The 20,356-nt window shown below is 37.8% G+C and overlaps 1 protein-coding gene across 3 annotated transcripts in view; it reads right to left on the bottom strand.

The window, feature by feature from the left end:
• The window catches only part of TRAK1 (trafficking kinesin protein 1), a 448,828-nt gene that overhangs the window by 171,907 nt on the left and 256,565 nt on the right, over positions 1 to 20,356 (bottom strand). For 2 of the 3 annotated variants that reach the window (XM_087712995.1, XM_087712990.1), the window contains exon 3: positions 1,183 to 1,377. The gene's annotated coding sequence lies outside the window, so the exon portion shown is untranslated. Of the gene's footprint in view, positions 1 to 1,182; positions 1,378 to 11,142; positions 11,255 to 20,356 lie in introns of all 3 variants that reach the window. The other variant, XM_087712992.1, reaches the window with a different exon arrangement.

The raw sequence follows: 20,356 nt of genomic DNA, 5'->3' as shown, positions 1-20,356 counted from the left end.
GGCTGTAGATTCCCATGGGGCCATGCAGGGACAACTCTCTATCTAGGCTGCGTTTTGAATCCAGGTTTGGTTGAGCTCTCAGATGCCATGTGGCGAGTTGGGTAAAGTGCCAATATTATCATGCCTTAATCCCATCCCCCTGGAGTTGAAGTGGATAACTCTTTATTATGTAAAGGGCCTTCTTAATGGCCCATTAACAAAAAAGGGGGGGAGGCAGGAAGTTTCCCTTTAAAATGTTTCTCCCTTTCACATCCAGGGAAATATAACATTCTGCCTTTTCAACATTTCCTAGGATATTTCATTTCTCTGGGAGAGGGCTGGGTGATAACTTTCCACATCAGCAAAGTGATGAGAAACATTTACTTCTAGCTATGAATGATTTATTAATTGTGCCCCTGTCTGCAAGATTACCATCATTTCCTTGTTAATAGTTTATTTTAATACACTCTGTATGAGAATTCCCAATCTTTTATTATTGTCACAGACCAGCAAAAATCCAAAACAATATTCAACTGTGTTAATAGAAAACAAAATATCTTTCATAAGTATTCTGAATAGGAGTAAGGTGTGTTAGCTCATGTAAAAAACTTTTAATTTTAACATAACTACAACCTTTGGAAAATTTGCCCAGATTTTTCAGAAACTGTAACCAAGTGCCTGCAACTGTACCATGCACAACTTGTTTCCCTCCATCTTAACAGTAGTGTTTGAGCCATATATACACAGATAAGCAAGAATACCCACTGAGACAGCTATGCAAAGCTTACAAAGAATATGTCTGAGTATGTCATAGAGCTGGGTTTTGTTCATCCTAAGAAATACTCAGGAAAGTATTTCTTTCAAATGTTTTCACAGCCTTATACATTTTAAGTATAAAAACAAGGAAGATAAAGACAAGGAAGAAATTATTTGATTTCAGACCTTGTCATATAGGACAACAATAGTATTTATAATAAAATTTGACTTTAAAAAACTGAAAACTTAATTAAAAATTGAAATACACAAGCTACATTCAAATTATTCTAATTAGATGGAAATTATACCACTTACAACAAAATGATGTTAAAATGGCACATTTTAAATGGTTCTACTTATAATGCAATTCTTGAACAGAATCTGGAAAAAAAGATAATTCAAAGATAATTTCATTATTTGAATCCTAATGTACATATCTGGACTTACGGAAGTATTTCAATGTCTCTTCTATCTGCTCAGTTGTTAAGTCAATGTTCGCATCAGGAGAAATAAGAGGAGTATGAAGCCAATCGTCGTGGTCATAACCATATATTGTATCGGCTCTTAGCTTGTAATGGGGGAGCTGCTCTTCCAGCAGACTGATGATTTCAACTTCAGGAAGATCAGTACTATTGCACACATCTAAGAGGATGGCAAAAAAGGAAAATGCCAATTGTGATATATTTTTAAAAGTGCATTTGTAATTTAGTATAACCCAACTAAGCAATGGTTCAATAAATTCTAGTATCTTTAGAAAAAACAGAAAGTAATACATTTTATGAAAACATGCTTGCAATGTACTTACTCCCACAGAAATTTATTTTTGTGAACTCAAATTGTTAGAATTCCAATAATATATATCAGGGTGGATAAAAATTGATTTTTTAAAAAACAAATTAAAAAATCAGACTTTTTTTATTTAAATTGGATTTGTTTATTTTTTATCAAATTTATTTTAATAAAATGCTTTTGGAGTAAAAATCTATCTAAAGATAGTTTTCTATTTAAGATACATTAATAATTTAGTTTATTCAGCATGAAATGGACCTTAGTCATGTAGCATGAGGCTGTATATTCTGCAATATTGGACTGCCGGTGAGTCAACAGCAGATCAGTGGAGGAACTGCTGCAGGACAGACATGACGGTTGCTCTTTAAAAATTATGATTTAAATCGAGTTGATTTAAATCAAGCCTTTTTACTAGTGATTTAAATCATGATTTAAATCGACTTGATTTAAATCAAATCCATCCTGATATAGATGGATGGATGGATGGATGGATGGATGGATGGATGGATGGATGGATGGATGGATGGATGGATGGATATGTATATGTATATGTATATGTATATGTATATGTATATGTGACGAAAGCACACTCTGAGCCCAAGGTACTTTATGCAATTTATTAACAGACAGACAGGTCCTTGGCAGCAAACCGGCACAGACAAGCTGTGCAGCAATCCAGCACAAATAAGCCCTGGCAGCAATCCAGCCTGCCAAGCTCACAAACATATTCTCCAACATTTGTTCCTGTGTTGACTTCTGCAAGAGGGGCGTGTGCACAAGCAGTCCTTTATAGTCTGGAGAGGAGCCTAATGACCACAAGCTGAGTGCAATTACCTCCTGTAACTGCGCAACTGTTCCTGACGCCTATTAGCTCTTCGGTGCCAGGCATCCAGGAACAACTCACTGCTGGCGTCTGGCTCACTCTCCCTTGTCTCCTCCTCACTGGTCCAAGGCTCAGATGCCTCCAGGTGACCAACCAGCCTCTCTGTGCCCTGCTCGGAGTCGGAACCCTGTCCAGGGTCCTCCACATCCTCCAGAGCCAATTCATAGAGGCCCTTGCTGTCAGAGTCTGGTGGCAGCTCCAACGGCTCCTGCTGGGCCACAACATATATGTATATGCATGTATATGTATATGTATATGTATATGTATATGTATATGTATATGTATATGTATATGTATATCTTATATTAATTCTTAATGGTCACAAATCTTCCTGCTTTGTTTTTAGGATAAACAATGTAGTAAAACTAAAAAGTGAAATACTGTATTTTTCGAACTATAAGATTCACTGGAGTATAAGACACAGCAAGGTTTTGAAGAGGAAAAATTTTTTAAAAAGTTTTTGCACTCTGCAAACCTCCCAAAACCGGCCCGTTTTTTTGTCAAAAAAAGGGCATGGATAGTCTTTAGGAAGCTTATAGAGTGTTGCTGAGGTCTGGGGGGGGGGAGCAAAAATGGACCGTTTTCCACTCATTTCTACCCTCCCCAGCCCCCAGGAGCTTTCTGAAAGCCTTCTAAAAGCTATGCATGGCCATTTTGGTGAAAGAGGCATAGTTTCGAGAGGCAAAAAATGCTGTATTCAGTATATAAGACACACCCAGATTTTCAGCCTCTTTTTTGAGGGAAAAAGGTGCATCTTATACTCTGAAAAATACGGTAATTGCTATTTTTTAAACTTTTCTATCCACTTAGCAATAAATATGAAACACTTGTTTAAAATGTAAACATACTAAAAATTTGTATCAAATAGTTTGTTTTTACAGTACTAAATGTCAAATCTTTTTTGGCTGAAAGAACAACAACAATTAACCACACCTGGTCATCAAAGCCAAGTATTATTGATCTGAAAATCATAATTATATTTCCAGCCTGCCCAGAATGAATATCTAAAAACTAGAAGCTGCAAGCATAATCATTTCTGAAAATTAGGGTTGAAAATACATCAACCAAGACATCCAGAATAGACATCCTTTGAATCATAGAAAGATATTGGGAAGCTCCAAAATGTTCTTGGCCACAGAGATATGAAAGCATATATAAGATAAAATGCATCACAAAAGTTATGAGAATGGACATGCTGCCTTCCAAGTGTGCTGGGTTATAACTCCAATTAAACCAACCACTGGCTATGATGGCTGGTGATTATAATCCATAACTTGATTTTTTTACATATTGTAGTATAATTTTTATGTACATTTTTTTCTTATTACATTGTGCTTTAGCAATAGCACTTAGACTTGTATACTGCTTCAAAGTGCTTTTACAGCCCTCTCTAAGTGGTTTACAGAGTCAGCATATTGCCCCCAACTATCTGGGTCCTCATTTTACTGACCTCAGAAGGATGGAAGACTGAATCAACCTTGAGCCAGTGGGACTTGAACTGCCAAACTGCTGCCAACCAGCAGTCATCAGAAGTAGCCTACAGTACTGCATTCTAACCATTGCATCACCACAGCTTTCCAATTATGCTGAGATTAAAATTTTGTCCTTACATGTTTGCATTCTATTTCACTCATAGTATAAAAACATAAATATTGTCCTATTTTGGGTTGAATAAATCAACCTTTAATGTAAAATGCCCCAAGAAGATTCTTACCTTTTGAGGCTTAATTACCTCTTTATCCCAATTCATGGCTCTTATCAACACTATCCTAAGTATGTTAGGCAGTGTCAGTTTCATCCTTTATGACAAAGCAATGCTGTTTGTCATTAGTAACCTTACCATCATGTGACTCAGATATACCTCAAAAAGGAAAGGTTTTATCATAACTGTGATGTGCCAAGCCAGAGGGGTGGTGGGGTATTTTACTCATTGGCTTTGTTAATTAATAATTAAAAATTCTGCTGAAGGTACAGGTAGTCCTCAATTTACAATTATTTGTTTAAGGACAACCCAAAGTTACAACCACCTTGGAAAAAGTGACTTACAATGGTTACATAATCAAAATTCAGATTCTGGGCAGCTGACTTGCTTATTTATGATGGCTGCAGCATCTTAAGGTTATGTGATCACATTTGCAATCTTTCCAGCTGGCTTTCAATGAGCAAAGTTGATGGGGGAAGCTGCAGTTGCTTAATGACCATGTGATTCAGTTAGTAAACATGATAAAAAATATTATAAAATCAGATCTGGTCAAATGATAATTTACTTAATAGCTGCATCACTTAGAAAACAAAATTTTAATTTCAATTGTGGTTGTAAATTGAGGACTACCTGTAATTCAAACTAATTCGATACAGGTTTTCCTTCTGCCTATATACTACTAAAACTATCGCGTCTGCTTGTTTGTAATTTCAATTGGGTGAAACAGTACATTATAGGATAACAGAGTGTGTCCAAAATATGGAACCCATTACTCCACTGGGATTGAAATTTTGGAAAGTTGTGGCCATTTCAGCATCACTGTTGCTGCTTCAAGGCTGTAATGCTTCCATGATCTTCATTTATAATGCTCCCCACTAATTTCCTACAAATCAATAGGGAAGCTGATAGCAAATCTAAACTTGATTGTGATTGCCAAAACTCACGATCAATAACCTATAATTTTTTTTAAAAGTACTTCATTGTGGGAAGCTGGTAAGGAGGGTCAACAATGGGAAAACCAGTACAGAAGATTCCAAGATACTCAGTTAAGTCTCCTCCACTTGCCTAACCCATTAAACTTCTCTGGGTTCATATCATGCTGGTCTTTTGTGTATCCCTGCAACAGCCACTGTATGCCCTTCCCAATCCATGCAGCATCTTTCTTGCATCCCTGTGCAACTCTTCCCAATCCGGGCTACACTCAGATATATGTGTCTTCCTGTACCATTTTTTTCCATCTCTGCCCACTCTTCCTGACCTGTCATGCTCCCTGTGCATGCTTTCTTATCCATACGACATCTCTAGGCACCCTTCATGACCTATCCTCCCATTTGCTCTTACTGACTCAGACAGAACTTCCTGCACAACTTTCCTCATCTGCATGACACCTCTGAACATCTCCATGCACCTTTCACTCCCCCATCCTCATTTACCTGCCCATTGGTTTCAACTTGCAATTTCCTGCCAACTTAGGAGAAGAGCCTTTACCTCAGGGTCAGGAGGAAGAGAAAATAAAGCAAGTCTATATTACACATGAAAATGACCAAATGGGTGACAGGTTGTCTAATAATTATTAAATTCCATATTCTAAAGTAGGGATGTCAAACTCAATTTCATTGAGGGCCGCATTAGGATTGTGGTTGATTTCAGGGGGGCGGGGTGGGTGTGGGCAGGGTGGGTGTGTGGCCTGCTGCTGTGCTGGCTCATGGTATATGTGGGAGGGCAAAGTGTGTGAGTCAGAGGGAGGCCCACTCCCTCTCCTTGTGAGGAGACACAGCTTTATAACCAAAGCATCTTCAGTGACAGGATGGGAGACTACTAGGAGGTCAGGAGGGGATAAGGAAATGGCAAAAGGCAACAGGGCTGCTGGTGACCAAGTGCTAAGGATGGACTTAACTCAGAGCCTTACTCTCTCTCATTCTAATCTCCTTCCTTCCTTTTTTCCTTTTCTTTTTCCTTTCCCTCTTCATTATCTTCTTCCTTTCCCTTTCCTTATTTTTCCTTCCTTGCTCTCTTCCCCATTCCTTCTTTTTCTTTGTCTTTCCTGTCCCTTCTTGGCTGCTCAAATGCAAAAGAGGAAAATTTTCTCAATGCCTCTTCACCTTGTGACCAAATGCCACTTTTGCTAGTAGTTTGTGGCTACTTAAAAGACTGAGAACAAATCAGGCTCAGTTTATCCCATGCTTGCATTTTGTAGCATCATCCACAGACAACAGTACAGCAAAACTGTCAAAATGGTGGCTGTGATAGTTGATTGATCAAAGCTCCTCTGTTTTTGGAGTAGGAGACAACATTGCGACGATACGGACGTGCAGTCTCGATGCTCCGAGACCGCAGCCAATACTTTTGCCGCCAGGAGGTCCAATCGGACCTAAACCATCCTGAAGGGACGGTGAACGGGAAGAATACGTCTTGCTAAATTCAGGGACATCGCAAAGTCCCTGATTGATGCAAGAGAAGTTCTTCAAGCCGGCGTCAAAAAATCCAGCCAAGCTGACGATGTTGGGGTGGCTCCAAAATGCCTGTGTGCACATGGGACATTTGGAGTGATATTTGAAGGCAAGTCCGCTGCTGTGTAGCCACTGCTGCCGGAGAGAGAGAGGGAGGGAGGGGATATATATATATATATATATATATATATATATATATATATATATGTGTATGTGTATGTGTGTGTGTGTGTGTGTGTGTGTGTGTGTGTGTGTGTGTGTGTGTGTGTGTGTGTGTGTGTGTGTGTGTGTGTGTGTGTGTGTGTTTCAGCCGAGGCACTCAAGCAATGGCAGGAGCCACCATAATTTTCCCCACCCCTACAAGCCAGCCCCACCTCACCTGCTCCCTGGCCAGCTGGCTGGTGCAAAGCCTCGCCATTCTTCTTGTCGTCATCCTCATCTTACCCAAGCAGCAGCAGGCTCAGCATGACAGAGTCTCATTCCTGCCTCAGCGCAGCAAACTCCAGTGGGCTGGATGCAGTTGTGAAGAAACTGGCCCCACAGAACTTCCTCACTCAGTTCAGCCTTCAAATAGTAAGGCCGGCCATGGAATCGCTCCTCTCTTATATGTGCCAGGCTTACTGTTTGCCTTCCAACCTCATGAAAAAAAGATCTTGTGAGGTTGAAAGGTCTGAACTATATTTTTTACTGTAGTCTCACAGACTACTTTAGTTGCCCTGCATGCAGTGACAGAGTACTGGGCCTGTGCGTGTGCATTGCATGAATGGTGTGGGCTGGGCTGAAGTGACGCGGGCTGGACCCTTACAGTTTCCAGGATAGCCACACATGCCTGATCTGGCCTCATCACGGGCCGGATCTGGCCCACAGGCCTTGTGTTTGACATCCCTGTTCTCAATTGTTTAAGCTGGAAATGCAAACAGAGAACTATTTAATAACTTTGGGAACCAATTTTGGACATTGATGTAATTCTTATAAAAACTATACTTTAGTTCTATGAACTAAATCTAGTCCTATATTTTCTATCATTCTTGAAGCTTTATGTATATAGGCGGGCCTGGACTGATGACTATTAGTTTAACGGTGGCTAAAAATTACAATGGCCTCAGTAAAAAATGATTTAAAACCTGTCCTTAAAGTTACCATCATATCATCCTCATGGTTTCCTAATTGTAATTTGGGTACTTGGCCATCAGATCACATGGTCAATTGATTGTGATTTGCAACCTTCCCTGAATGCTTCCAACAAGCAAAGTCAATAGGATAAGCCAGATTCACTTAAAGACTGTGTGATTCACTTAATGACCATGTAAAATGGTGATTAACTTGGATTACTAATTTTATGATTTCAGCAACTTAAATTCTGGTCCCAACTATGGTCATAAATTGAGTATTAAAATTCCCACATGATTAGAGTATAAGGAATTTTAGTGTATTTGGCATATACTCTTGTTATTAATCTTTGTTACTTCCAAAGAACCAAGACTGTTTCTTTTTTTTAAAAAAAAACCAAAGTAGATGAACGGTCTTGAAAAATAGTTTAGGTTTCTAATATACAAATATTATTAGCGTACTAGTCTTTACAAGAAAATGAGGATGAAGAAAAAGCAATTGTTGTAATTTAAATTATCAGAAAGAGAATGTATTTTGAGATCCAATGCAACTGCAAAAAGGCATCTTAGCACTAACAGATCCAATCCATTGAAGACAAGATTTCTTATAAATTGTTTCTGTACTATTCTGCCTAATAGTTAAGTCATAATAACAATATTTTATGAGATGTGACAAAGCAATCTGCCTGGATTGCTACTGTTCTAAGGCAGATTAATTCTCAATACTAATAATATGCATTTTAAATGAAATTATCATTCATACTTTTTCCCTGCTAGAAAATGCTCATTGAAGGATAGTTTCCATTAAATTCAGAATTTATACCAAGAAAAAATCCAAGTAGAGTGTTTTCCCCTTCAATATTTAATAAAATTTGAATATTAATAATTGAAGAATATCTAAAACAGAGGCAGAAAACCTCTGCAGAAGCAGGTAACCTCTGGATGTTTTGAGTTAGGACTATCGTAAGTTCTGAGAATTTACTATGAAGGCTGAGGCTTATGATAATTATAACTTGCCATAATAAAGTTATTATGATCATTCCATTATTATTACATTATGATTGTTTTGAGTTGTCTGACAAGGAAAACATTATTTTATCAGCACAAAACTTACTCCCTCTTCAGTAGTTAATATTGTTGCACAGAGACAGGAATATTATTGGAAAATCCAATGTAAATAATTATTTAAAAACAGTAAAATTTAAGTTTACAGTAAGTATGAATGCCATTCTAGCCTTTCTACCTTATAAAATATTGCAATAGTTGATGTAATTAAATTGTAGTATTAGAGAAGACCATTAAGAATATCTTAATAGGAGGTCACGAGAACATATTCTTTCATATTATATGAAATGAAACCAGATTGCCTATTGGAAACACTAATAATGGAGTTAAAACTTAAATATTCTGTAAGCACCATGCAAGCAAGAGTCACTGAAGGAGACCATGATGGCTGGGAAAATTGACTTGAGGGAAAATTGATGTCATGTCATAAAACACAAAATATTATCATTGATGATACAAACATGCTTGAAATAACTCAAAGATGCTGTTAAATATTTCAGAAATCATTAAGTCATCTTAACAAAGAATGAGCAGTTTAGAAAAAAAATATTTTGAAGAAAACCTTACCTTCCCATGGAAGATCTCTTTCTATTAATATTAATTCAGGGGAACTAACTAGTGCCATCCGGGCTCAGGAACTTTGTTGTCACCCAAATCAAATAAAAATAGCTTTCTAGAATAAAATTGTATTCTAAATGCCAGCCGCAAGCATGAATTAAAGTAATAACTCAAGATATTTTTTTGGTGCAGATCAGCAAGACAAACAATTCCTAGAAATCTCGCTTATAGGTAAAATAATTTCTTCTCAGTAGGCAGAAAAAATGCTGTTTCGACAAGCATTTTGCTGCCTCAAAAAGTTTAGATGCCACCTACCCAGCCAAGAATTTAAGCAATCCTGTTTGTTTCTTCAGCTCTAATCTCACTTCTATTTATCTGCCAATAAGCTATGCTGATTAGAATTTACTGCTGAATAGATCTATATTGCTTTGCATATCTTGGATGTCTGACATAGTGATCTACTGATCTGGCAATTATTTGGAGCAAAGAGGATGGAGAATAGAAAGTTCAGAAAATAGAGAAAACAAGAACTACAAGATTTGGGGACAAGCTGAACAAAAAGGGGAAGAGAGATGAAGACCCAGGAAGGAAGAAAAAAGAGAAACCTTGAGGTAAAAAAAAAACCTAATATAAAGCAAAATGTGAAAACCCTCAGAAAAGGCAAACAAAGTACAACTTACAAAGAGACCGCACAAAAACTGCTGGAATAAATCCTTGCAAAGGGATCGCCTGTTTTTGGCTCCTCCTAATGGCCAAAACCTCCAATATAATACATACAGAATACAATCTGAATCAATGGGTTGGAGCCAGGATCAGTTCAAATCACTTCAGTGGATGAACAAATACAAGTAGTCCTTGACTTACAACAGTTTATTTAGTGACTGTTTGAAGTTACCTTATCACTGAAAAAAGTGACCTGACCATTTTTCATATTTATGACCATTGCAAGCATCCTCACGATAACATCACCAAGATTGAGATGCTTGGCAACTGGTTAATATTTATGACAGTTGCAGTGTCCCCATATCATGCGAACACTATTTGCAACCTTATGATAAGCAAAGTCAATGGGGAAGCCAGATTCACTTAACAACTGGTTTATTAATTTAACAACTGAAATGATTCACTTAACAACTGTGGCAAGAAAAGTTGTAGAAAGGGGCAAAATTTACTTAACAAATCTTACTTAGCCACAAAAAGGTGGGCTCAATTACAATCGTAAGTCAAGGACAACCTGTATACAATTTGTGCTCTTCTATCTCTTCCAGCTAAGCGAAAGTGTACTGAACCCCAAACCAACCCAGTTATTTTAATAATGAAGCAAAACCTCTCAAATTTGCTAATAAAGATGCAGGAACAAACTATACCATCAGTAGTTGGCTTCTCTTTCAATATATTTGATATCTGACTGTAAGGGTCTGGCTCTCCATTCAAAAACTAAAACTCTTGAGGCGCCAACGTCATGATGATACGGACTTGTGGTCTCGATGCTCCGACACCGCAGCTGATACTTTTGCCGCTGGGTGGTCCAATCAGACCTAAACCGTCCCGAAGAGACGGTGAACAGGAAGAATATGTCTTGCTGACCTCAGGGACATTGCAAAGTCCCTGATCGATGCAAGAGAAGTTCTTCAAGCCAGCAACAAAAAATCCAGCCAAGGCTGACAAAGTCAGGACAGCTCCAAAACGGAAGGATACGGAAAGAGAAAATGTTTCCAGCTGGTGAGGAACTTTTACCAGTTTAAAAAGAGACTGCCTATTAAAAAACTTAAAATTAATTTAAATTGAAGAACAGAAGAAATAAGCGGCGGAATTAAATTTGGAATGGTTTTGGACAGGAGGTTATCTTACTTTTTAAATGCAATCTTCATGGATGGGATTTATGCAAGCCTTTTAAAACGAATGGATTAAGTTTTCTTCTTCTATTTTTTTTCTTTTCTTTTTTCTTCTTCTTCTCTGTAACCTATGGATTAAAATTTTCCTCTTTCATTACTATGGGTGTTCTCCTAACTCATTTAAGAATCAGACTTTTTTAAAAAAACTTGAAATACAAAAAAGATACAAAAAGAAACAAGGAAAATTGCAACATAATACTGCTACTCGGAGGCTGGAAGGTTGTGTATTGGAAACAAAACATTTTTTCTCTCTCACTGATTATTTTGGTTTAGCACTACAAGGTCTCACTGCTTGGTTATAGAGTGATAAGAGGGAAAGCATACATATGTCCCTTTGAAGTATATCTTTAACCAGAAAAAAAGTGAAAATAAAATGTTATTGTGAATCTATGCTTAATTTTATTAACTGTCCAAGCCAGAGCAGCTGTATTTGTTAGTTGGAAATAATGGCACAATTTCAACAGCAGGAAGAAATCTTAAGTCTGCAAAAGATATTGTCAGAAATATAGAAACTATATTAATACATATGAGAGGATAGAGAAGAAGCTGGAAGACTTAGAGCATTTAAAAGCAAAATATGATGAAGAAGTTGAGGATGTTTATTAAGTGGAAAATGTGGTGGTTAAATCCCAAAAAATTGAAGTGGAAAATGAATATAAAGAAATTAAATTTGCTGATATATATGGTGATTGGTTTGTCTCTGAAAATGGAAAGAGTGGAATACTGAAAGAGGAACTAAATGGAGGGGAAATTTGTCCCAGATGGCAAGATACAGAAGAAGAAAAAACAAAAGAATTTATGGACTTAAAGAGATAAATTTCATTAGCAATATCATTGATAACACCACTGACAATCAAAGATAAGCTGATTAAGGAAACAGAAGGGCATCGAGGTTACATAAGAGATTTTATAAACAAGGAATTGCTTGTCCGTACAAAGTTAATTAAGGAGATGATTAGAGGATTGACACCACTAATGGCAGAAGATATGAGACTGTTTTGCTATTGGAAAGATACAGATTGATAGATGGAAGAGTATAATTTAAAACTAGTTAAACTTAGTGAATTTAGTGACAATAGATATAGTCAAATAAATAATTGATAATGTTACTATTGTATACAATGTGTAGTGTCATGATGAATAATAATTGGATATGAATATTGAATGTTACCCATGAAAGGAAGATTAGAAATCCCTTTGGATTATATATAAAGATTAATAACAAAAAGAACTAAGTTAGATACCGTTAAAGCTTTGATTATTAGGGGAAAATGTTATGATACAGGATATAGTTAAATAAAGGAGGGATAAGGATAACAACATACATATAGATATGGGTATTAAATAAGGAAACTGGATGTAAATTGTAAACAGTGATTTGAAAAGGATTAGAAAATTTTGTTATTAAATATTATGGATGTTTAGCTGGAATAGTACATAAGGATTCAGTGTCAATGGAGAATTTTAGAAATAGTAAATGAAAGGCCAGTATGTGGTTATGTATTAAATCTTGTTATATTTTATGATGGACATTTAAATAATTATAGTCAAATGAAAATGGAGATATGATGATGGTAATATGTATAAATATCTGAGTTAAAATACTTGAGTTAATATGAATTATGTTTGTTGGCTGTGGAAGAGATGCGTGAAAGTTTTTTTGTAACCAACTGATACACTTTCTACAGCATGTAAAGAAGGATATTTGTTTTGAAAATAAAATAAATTATTTTAAAAAAAGTAAAACTCTTGAAACAACATTTCAAAAGGAACCTTTTATTGAAGGAAAAGGACAAAGGAAGCAGGGTTTGAATTTTCCCAGGGAATTCAGTTAGGATAAAGCAATTAGAAACCCTTCCCCTCAGTCTGATGTTGAATAAGTCAATCCACAGGTGCAAAGTTGTTGTTTTTAGAAGTGCAGACAGAGAAGGTGATGAGAAGTTGTTCCCAGACATCTCTTGCTGGAGGCTTCGGAACTGAGAGAAAACAGATGGCCCTTCTCCCTGACATTCCCAAGAAGGTAAATCAAAGTACAAGATACATAGGCATCAGGAAAAAGGCTATAAACTAAGGAATGCACCCACCCACCCCCACTAGAATGGCAGCATCCTGATAGGGATTTATGGGATCTGACGTGTTGCCTCCCTAGGAAAAGGAGAAATCCACCTGTGGAAAATAAGCACAAAGAGAAGACAAAGCAATGAGTTATTTGGGCTTGTCAGGATACTGTATGTGGAATCTTCTCAGCAAGTTGTGGGTTGTCTTCTCTGAACACCTCAGCCAAGTCCTTGTATTCCTGGGGAATGCCCTGAGCTGGCTCGGCCTTCTAGCCACAGCTATTTCTTTACTTGAAGTTCCTCCCTTCAGCCAATTGGTTCGGTCACTCCCTTCTGAAATCTTAGGATCCCCTGTTTATTTTGAGGTTCCATCTCTTCAGTCAGGTGAGTCCCAGAACTAGTGGCCACTCCATTCTGGGTGCCATGATGACCACGAGTCTCTCATCATAGATCCCCATGGCTATTTTCAAGGGCTCTGTGGCAAAAATAGCAGGCTCCCTCCCCCCGCAATTGACCCATCTAATTGGCAGAATGTGATGGGGGTCTTTATCTTCAATAGGTGGATGCCCAATTTTCCCATTAGGGTCAGGCTTATTAAGCATCAAGTTCATCCTGAGTCCAGGAGCCTTAGAGTTTTACTTTCTTTTTCTGGCTGGGGGATGAATAGTCTTAGGAACAATGTGACCGGTTCGATCAGTTACCTTACTAGCGGGTCATTTTCAGGATTGCTTTCAAACTGGACCGGGTCTTCTCCTGGTGAGGCTGGAGTTCCCTCCCCCAGATTTGTGAGGGGGTGAAAGTCCACAGCCTCTCTGCTTCTCAGTTCGATGTCTTTCCCACTGGGCTGGCTTTAACAGGCTTGATAGATATTCAGGCTTTCAAGTGGAGTTTTTTGAACGGCACTCAGCTGCGCAATGCCCTTCCTTCCCGCACTTGGTCACGGCTAGAGGGCAGTTTGCAGTTTGCATGGCTCTCGCTTACCCTAGGGTGGCGATCTCTTCCAGGTTCTCCCTGCTGGTTTCTGGCCAGATTAATCTCTACCTGGCCAGGATGTACCAGTTGTGGAAATGGCTTGGGGCCCCTCGGGCATGCATGGTAAAGCCCATCCCTAAACCAGCTCACCAGTCTTCCGGCCAGTCTACTTGGCAGGCGAGGTCTCGGAATTCCTCGATATATTCAGCCACCAGTCGGTGGCCCTGCTTCATGGTTCTGATGTGGACACAGGCTTTTCGATCTGCCAGGGGGTCCTTGAAATGGTGGTGGAGAGCCATCATGAAATGATTGAAGTTCCACAGCTCTGGGGCATCGGCATAGTGGAGGGTCACCATCCACTGTGCTGCCGCTCCTTCCAGGCCAGGGTGACAACTCAACTCAGGCGCCCTGGGTTTGGAAACCCTGCCCATACTCCTGCATGTACATGAGGATATGCGCCAGGAAAACTACTGTAGGTTGCCATCATACTTCATGATGCTTTTTCTTTCCAGCTGTGGTGCTCTTGGCTGGCTTGGGACGTTCGCAAAAGCTGGCATTGTGCAGGGCAGGTTTGCTGGAATGGCTGCTGCTCCCACAGTGCCATCTGCTTGATCTGCGGCTGTTGGATCCAGGGTGGTAGCTCTGGCTCCTTCAGCTGCTTCTGCTGCCTTGCCTCCTCTCTCACAAAGGTTCCCCCGGGCTCTTAGGTTCTCAAAAGCCTCCATCGCAAAGCACATGACATATATTTTCAGTAAATCATCCCTGGCCAGTTCTTCCTGGTCCCACAGGGTTTCCAGCTCACATTTCCAACCTGGCTGCCGGCCACCTTGAGTAAGGGTGATGCCTTTGGTTCTTCCATCCTAGCTGTCTTTCTTCCTTACTCCGATCGACCATCTCGCCTTCATGGGGTCCTCCAAAATGGCCTTGATGTCTTCAATGGGGCACAGGGCTTGTATCCGACTGAGTAATGGTAGAGGTTTCACCCCAGCATTCTCCTTTTCCATGCTCGCTGCTTTGCTTGGACATGGCTTGCAGGGTCCCCTCAGTAGAACGAGTGCTTCTCCGGGTTGACCACTTTTGCAGATCCTGCTTTATGTAAGGGTCCGCCTCTCCTCTCCATTCAAGAAACTAAAACTCTTGAAACAATTAACATTTCAAAATGAAGCTTTTATTGAAGGAAAGGGATTGCAAGACAAAGGAAGCAGGATCTAAATTTTCCTGGGCAATTCAGTTAGGATAAAGCAGTTAGAAACCCCTCCCCTCAGTCCGATGTTGAAGAAGCAAAGTTGCACAGGTGCAAAGTTGTTTCCAGAAGTGCATGCTGAGAAATTGATAAGAAGCCGTTCCCAGACATATCTTGCTGGAGGCTTCGGAACTGAGACAAAACAGATATCTCTCCCCCCTAACATTCCCAAGAAGGTAAATCAAACTACAGGATATGTAGGCATCAGGAAAAAGGCTACAAAGTAAAGAATGCACCCACTAGAATGGCAGCATCCTAATAAGGATCTATAGGACTAGATGTGACACTGACACATTCATCTTGTTTTAACTGATAGCACAGCCACTCCTATTACCAGGAAATTGAGGAAGACAGTGCCAAATTACAAGGATAGAGTTGAACCCATAATATACTGCTGAAATAAACCATTAAAGCTGCTGAAGTTGTGGACAGCTTCGATAAGGAAGAAAGCACAGGAGAAAGTGTGTCATTTTGGTAAGAGGACTTTTATTTACTATTATTTGAGAGAACACCCTAAAAGACTATAATTGAAATTAAAATTGAAGGCTGAAGTGGTTAAACAGTGAAATTAAACCAAAGTCAAGTTAAGTGCCCCCCCCGCTTTTATTGTTGGAATTTGGCTGGATTTCTATTAATGTCTTTTATTTTTAAACTGGACTGTTCTTTTTATTTCTTTGTCTTTTCCTTTTTAAATAACTTACATAACAATTTCCAGTGTCAAAGATCTTTTTTCTTACTATTTTTTGCTTACAATGTGTTAACCATATTTCCTTTTTGAACTTTCTTTTCTATTTTTATTTTTATTTTTTGAGAATAAAGGAAGTAAGGGAAAATGAAAGAGAACCTAGAGGTCTGGAAATATTGTTTTCTTTTTTCATATATGAGTGTTTAGAGAAAAGTTAAGACCCGGCATTACATTTCAAGGACTTTGAATTTGTTTATGAAATGATAGTGGGGTGCTCCTTTGGGATACTATTAGCTTGTGGAGGTTGGGCTTGAAAGAAAGGCTGGAAACGGAAGAAAGAAGTCTGTTGTGACCTTGAAGAGAGTACTGTCAATTTTATCTGAAATCAACTTAAGAGTTTGGATCTTACATAGTGGCAGTGTTTTTCTTGTCATTTCCCCCAGCCCCACCCCCTTACTTTCTCTGTCATTTAGCTATTGTCAGCTGGTTCAGGCTTGCTGCAAAGAAGCTTGGCTCTTTTCTTTTTTTCCCTTTTTTTAAAAGAAGAAGTGTTATTATTTTTTTTTAAAACCCCGGTATGCCCAAATATGGGAGGAAGATCACTACTTCCATTCTCTGTCCTTCGGCTCATCACAAGAGACCATCCAGGCAGAAACCCAATATTTTTACTGTTGCCTTTTTGTTACATTTATTTATCAGCACAAATAAAACACACACACACACACACACACACACATACACACACACACATACATACATACATGTTGTGACTCAGCAGTTCTGCTGAGAGTCTTTTCGAGATCAAGATTCATTATGCAGCTGGGGCTTGTGGGAGGCAGGTTTGGAGATAAAAGGACAGATGCTGCCACGCCCCAGTCGCTGGAGTCAACGTCGTTCCTTCGAGTGTTCCTTGTTTGTACAACATTGCTTGATGATTAATCGTGATTTATGCTTGTTACACTTGGATAAGTGCTTTGGTGTTTCATGTAAACCTGATCCGTGAAGACAGTGGAAGAACTGCAGTGCTTGTAAGAGTTTTTGTTTTGCATTCTTGTCAGAGACTCGTATTTATGTTATTTCTGGGCTCGAAGCCAGTTTGAACTGAAAACTGATAAAGAAAGACTTCCTTTTAAGTTGCCTGCCTGCGTTTCTTAACGAGCCATGAAAGGGGGGCGACAGAACACATATACATACATACATATATACATACATATATACATACATATATACATACATACATACATACATACATACATACATACATACACTTATTTTCTTTTTTCTCCTTTTCTCTTTTTCCGCTGGATTTTGGTTTTTGCTTCCCCCCCTCTCTTCCCTCTCTTTTTTTCATTTTAGGTTTACTTGGGATTACAACTGACAGAAGAATTGGAAGATTTTGCACTTCTCAACTAGATCAACTCTTTGAAAATGAGTAAAAAGGCTCTGCAATACCAACTTCGTCTTCTTCACCATCGGAAGGAAAAAGATCAATACAAACAATGTTGTAACAGGAAAAGGACAAGGAAGTGACACTTCAGGCGATTATGCAAGGAATACAAAAAATACAAATGAAAACAGAAAATATTGAGAAAAGAATAGAAAGGATAGAACAAAGAGCAGAGAGCATTGAACAAAAAACAGGGAAAACAAACAAAAAATTGAGAATATTCACCAAATGATGATAAAATATGAGGAAAGACTTCAAAAATTTAAAGAAAAAGATGAACAAAGAGATAAGAAAATTGGAGATATCGACAGCAGATTGAATGTGATGGAAAAAGACAACAGTGGAATATTGGGATGGGATATTGTTCGATCAGAATTTTATCTCAGATTCCAAAACATTGAAGAGGAAAAGGGAGAAAATTTGGCAGAAATAGAAATTCTGGCTGACACCCTAGAGATAACCAAAGAAAAGATGATGGACGGTATAGATGAGGTGTTTCGAGTCTATACAAGATATGCAGCGAGAAACGGTCTCCCTAGAGAAGTTCATATTAGATTTACTAAGAAAGCAATTAAGACACAAATACTACAAAAGGCAAGAGACAAGAAACTGAAATATAAAGGCAAGGGGATTGTAGTTTTGAAACAAATACCAAGAAGAGTGAGAGAGAAGAGAAGAGAAGAGAATATCAATTCTTGACTAAAATTCTACTTTAAAAAGATGTTAATTATAGATGGCTGATACCAGAAGGTCTTATGTTTGTATGGTAAGGACAAAGATACAGAATAGATTCAACTGAGAAAGCAGAACTATTTATGCAGAACATTTGAAAGGGAAAGATGAGGAGATGGGAAAAGAAGAATCACTAATTGAATTCCAAGAGGAGTGCACAGTTGTGACTGAGAAAGAAGAAGAAGCAATAGGCGCCATTGACATCAGAGAACAATGTGAACCAAGATCTACTAGAGCAATAAATCCTACTTATAAAATATAAACATAGAGGAGAAAAAATTGTTTACAATCAATATAAATGGACTTAATTCAGCTATTAAAAGAAGGAAAACATTGTATAAATTAGAGAAACTAAAATTGGACATAATCTGCTTACAAGAAGTACATATCCAAAAGCAACATGAACAAATATTGGTTCAACCAAAGTTAAGGAAAATATTTACTGCATTGGCAAGATGTAAGAAAAGAGGAGTGGTTTTCTACATTAAAGATACAATTCCAGCGGAACAAATTTATACAGATGACAGAAGAATCTTGATGGTGGAAATTATGGACAATAATAAGAAAATACTTTTAGTAGCAATTTATGCTCCCAATGACAATCAAGACGAATTCTATAGAAAACTACACATGAAAATAATTGAACTGGACTATGTCAATATTAATATGATGGAAGATTTTAATGGAATTGTAGACCAGAACATAGACTATAAAATGCAAAAAATGACAAAATCAAATAGAAAGACTCTTCCAAAATCCTTCTTTAAAATGATCAATGAAATAGGATTAAAAGATGTATAGAGAGAAAGAAATCTCATAAATAAACTATACCTTCTATTCAAATAGACATTCATCATGGTCCAGAATAGACATGATATGGATTACAATGGAATTGATTTGTAACATACAGGAAATTGACATAGAAACAAGTACCTGGGCAGATCATAATCCAATGACAATCAAATGGAAAGGACAAAGGAGAAGATCTAGATGGACGTTAAACAATACTATATTAAAAAAGAAGGACTTTGTACAGAAAATGGAGAAAGAACTGGCTTTCTTTTTCAAAGAAAATAGAAAAGAAGACACATCAACACAGAATCTTTGGGACACAATGAAGGCCTATGCCAGTGACTTGATAATAGACTATATAAGGAAAAGAAATACAAAGAAAGGACAAGCCTTCAAAGTGCTAGAGGATGACTACAAGAGACTTGAAAAAGAGTTACAGAAATCTCCACAAAAAAGGACATCAAAATAAAAATGGACACGATTAAACATAAAATGGGATTACTGGGAAAGAAAGAATTAGAACAAAAAATTAGAAGTGCTAAACAGAACTATTTTGAAAATGCAAACAAACCAGGCAGATGGTTAGCGTACAAATTGAAAAAAGAGAGAGAATCAAGAAAAATACTGCAATTAGTGGATGATCAAGGGCAAATTTGTCATGGAAATGAAGAGAAGAAAAAAAATCATACAAGATTACTATGGGAAATTGTATGAACAAGAGAATATAGAAGAGGGAGGAGCTAAACAATATTTACCGAAAGTGAGCTGGCCCCAGATACCTAAAGAAATTGAAATGATGTTAGAAGCAATATAACGATGATGGAGTTAACTGAAGCCCTTAAAAAACAAAACAATGGCAAGGCTCCAGGTCCAAATGGAGTGCCAGTGGAATTTTATAAGACATTGTAGGAACCGTTGTGTCTCCCATTATTAGAAGTTATGAATGAGGCTATGTCGAAGATAAGGATACCCAAATTGTGGTCAGAAGCATATATTACACTTGTGCTAAAAGACGAGACCGATCCACTTCAAATTAAGAACTATAGACCTATTTCTCTGCTAAATTCAGATTATAAGATATTTGCTTCAATATTGGCAGAACAACTCAAAAAATACTTAAATAATTTTATTCATGCTGATCAAAATGGGTTTCTACCAAAGAGACAAATTAAAGATAATATGAGAATAGTTTTAGACACTTTGGAATATTACGAGGCACATCCTGGAAAACAAATGGCTTTG

Source organism: Thamnophis sirtalis, unplaced genomic scaffold (genome assembly GCF_051295495.1).
Source record: "Thamnophis sirtalis isolate CommonGarterSnake01/CBP01778 unplaced genomic scaffold, rThaSir2_p1.2 scaffold_4, whole genome shotgun sequence".
Taxonomy (NCBI): Eukaryota; Metazoa; Chordata; class Lepidosauria; order Squamata; family Natricidae; genus Thamnophis; species Thamnophis sirtalis.
Note: the sequence above shows the minus strand (reverse complement) of the source record. Positions and strands in the feature narration are given on the sequence as shown.